This window comes from Scyliorhinus canicula, chromosome 9, assembly GCF_902713615.1.
Source record: "Scyliorhinus canicula chromosome 9, sScyCan1.1, whole genome shotgun sequence".
Taxonomy (NCBI): domain Eukaryota; kingdom Metazoa; phylum Chordata; class Chondrichthyes; order Carcharhiniformes; family Scyliorhinidae; genus Scyliorhinus; species Scyliorhinus canicula.
Genome location: NC_052154.1, coordinates 22,108,238 through 22,111,244, shown reverse-complemented (window position 1 = coordinate 22,111,244; position 3,007 = coordinate 22,108,238). Strand labels below are relative to the sequence as shown.

Sequence of the window (3,007 nt, the reverse complement as noted above, 5' to 3'; positions counted from 1 at the left end):
CACTTTGAACTAAAAATTATTCAATTTTTACAATGGATAATTTTGTGGAGAGCTTGAAAATTTTATTTTTTGAGAGCATTAAATTCCTTTAGCTGGGTGCAAAACAAGGGGCGCATCTCACCTTTACTTGTAATGAGGAAATTGACTTATGTATCGTGCACTGATAGTTCCTGGAAAGGCACTTGAAGCTGTCTGGAATATCTTAAGAGCTGGAAATGATAGTCTGGGCTTGGGGTTTTAATATGTCACGGCCACAGTAGACTTTTGTCTCCAATAGCTGGTAGAGGGAGTTCCCATGGTGGGCAGGGGTAAAGCAGACTCTGAGGGGGACATTATCATTAGATGTCAAGCATAGACTCAGAGCACATTGACAAGGTGGAGCAAAAGTGAAAGTTGAAGGGAACCATATGACTTTGGATTTGGATTTGTTTATTGTCACGTGTACTGATGTACAGTGAAAAATATTGTTCTGCGTGCAGCTCGGACAGATCATTCCGTACATGAAAAGAAAGTGCATAGGGCAAACATAAAATACACAATGTAAATACATAGACACAAGCATTGGGTGAAGCACACAGGAGTGTCGTACTACTCAGTAGAGAAGGTGTGTGAAGAGATCAGATCAGTCCATAAAAGGGTCCAGGTCGGGTGGTTGTAGGAGTCCTGCCGGGTCGGATCGGGTTGGGTTTCTGATCCAGGCCACAGGCCTCTGAGGATCTTCAAACCTGCAAGAGAACATTAAAGAGAAAGGTTAGTGATAGTGTTAGAATTAAGATTTAAGAGATTAGTACGATTATAGGAGATGTAAGAAGAGGACCTGTGTGAGAGAGCTCACAAGGAGTCGCCACACTCCAGCGCAATCTCACTCTTTATCACTGGGATTATCCTCATGTTCATATTAATTGATTCACAAAGAAAACAAGCAGAGTCAAGGAAAGAAGTTGCTGAGCTTCACTTTTCATAACATGCAATGAATATATAAAGGTTCACAGAGCAAGAGATAACAGGAGAAAGAGGGAAATATATTTTCCAGTCAGTATCATTCCCATCCAAATGTACATTGCGCTCAAACTAAATCTCTCTGTATTTTTCAATACAAATGTTAATTCAAATATGGTAGAATTTATGTTAAAATGAGAATAAAGGGATTGCAGTAAATGGGATTAGCACCTGTCAGATAACATACCCTGGGGAGGTGAAAAATGAGAAATAATATAACAGTTAAAAATACTAATCTTTTAGAATTTGAACAAAGAGGAGGAAAGAAATATAGTGGGTTATGCTGTGATAAGAATACAAGTAGGCAGAGTACCTTGAATTCTTTCATTGCTTAGTATAGAATGAACCACCTTTTCAAGAATGAATCCACTGAGCAGTTCATCCAGGCGAAGGTTGCTGGTGTACACTGCAGGATTAATTCCACAATTTTGAGACCCACAACCCCAGAGGAATTATTGGAATGAAATATGGATAGTAGGGAAGATGTGATGGAATATTGCAGCCCTTGATGCTCCAACCAGCGCTCACGATGACCACACTAACTCACAGGAGGTGACAGTGTTTTAATGGTAGATACCCAGGCTGATTCTCTGGGGACATCAACTGAACTCCAACTCAGGCAGTAGCAAGTGGGATGCAAATTCTACTAACAAAACCTGGAATTGAATGTTAAGTCTCAGTAATGGTGATGATAGCTGTTGTAAAAACCCATCTGGTCCACTGCTGTCCTTTATGGAAGGAAATCTGCCATCCTTACCTGGTCTAGCCTACACCTTTCGATCTACAGCAATGTTTATTTTTTAAAAAATAATCTTTATTGTCACAAGTAGGCTTACATTAACATTGCAATGAAATTACTGTGAAAATCCCCGAGTCGCCACACTCTGGCGCCTGTTCGGGTACACAGTGGGAGAATTCAGAATGTCCAATCCACCCAACAGCACGTCTTTCGGGACTTGTGAGAGGAAACCGGAGCACCCGGAGGAAACCCACGCAGACACGGGGAGAGCGTGCAGACACCGCACAGACAGTGACCCAAGCCGGTAATCGAACCTGGTACCCTGGCGCTGTGAAGCAACAGTGCCACTGTGCTACCGTGCCGCCTGAAAAACATTACCGAGGGGGCACCTGGATTTGAACCAGAGACTTTGTGATCTGCAGTCAAATGCTCTGCCACTGAGCTATACCCCCCTCAATGTGATTGAGTCTTAACTGCCCCTCTGAAATTGCTGAGTAAGCCACTCAGTATAAAGGCAATTAGGGATGGGCACCATTGCAGGACCTACCACTGACACCCACATCCCATCAGAGAATAAAAAGCATATATGAACAAAACAAAAATCCTGTGCTTCATAAAGATTTTGGTACACATTGGATTGGGCTACTTGATATATTATGGTAGATTTCTTGAATTGTACTCACAAATGAATGCACTCGAGGTCTAATGGAGTGGAATTTGCATGCAGATCATCTTTCTCCCTGCCTACAGTACATAAAATATGTATTTCTTGTCAAAGTTCCATCACACATCGGAAAGCTCCTACAAGAAATAGGCACAAGGGTCTTACAATGTGACAATGCGCTGAAGTAATATAATTTAGACATCAGCACTTTTGTGTCAGAAGAACATTGCTCTCATATTCACCAAAATAAATTAGATAAAAGGGTGTATCTTTCAATGCAAAATTATTGAAAGAGACAGCCCAAACATTTCATTGACACTCCCTTTTTGCTGACAGTCTTTGAGCAAGACTCATTTATTCCATGGGTTTTGGGTTAATCAATTTTGGCTTGCGACCCAGAACCTGGATGACAAAAAAAGGGCAATCAATAACAAACACCAGGGCCACGATTTCACCAAAAGGTTTCTCAGTGGTGTAGCGAGCAGGAACTGCCGCAAGCTTCCTGACGCTTGGCCTGGCAAGGCCATCAATGCAAAACAACGTTATTTGGTCCACTTAACAAGGCCCCACGGGATTCACCGCAAATCATGGTTCGCAGGCTGACA

The 3,007-nt window shown here is 42.0% G+C and overlaps 1 non-coding gene across 1 annotated transcript; it reads right to left on the bottom strand.

The window, feature by feature from the left end:
- Positions 1–2,118: 2,118 nt before the first annotated feature.
- Positions 2,119–2,190, bottom strand: trnac-gca. The gene has a single exon. It is a non-coding gene; the product is annotated as a tRNA-Cys (tRNA).
- Between the last annotated feature and the right edge of the window lie 817 nt (positions 2,191–3,007).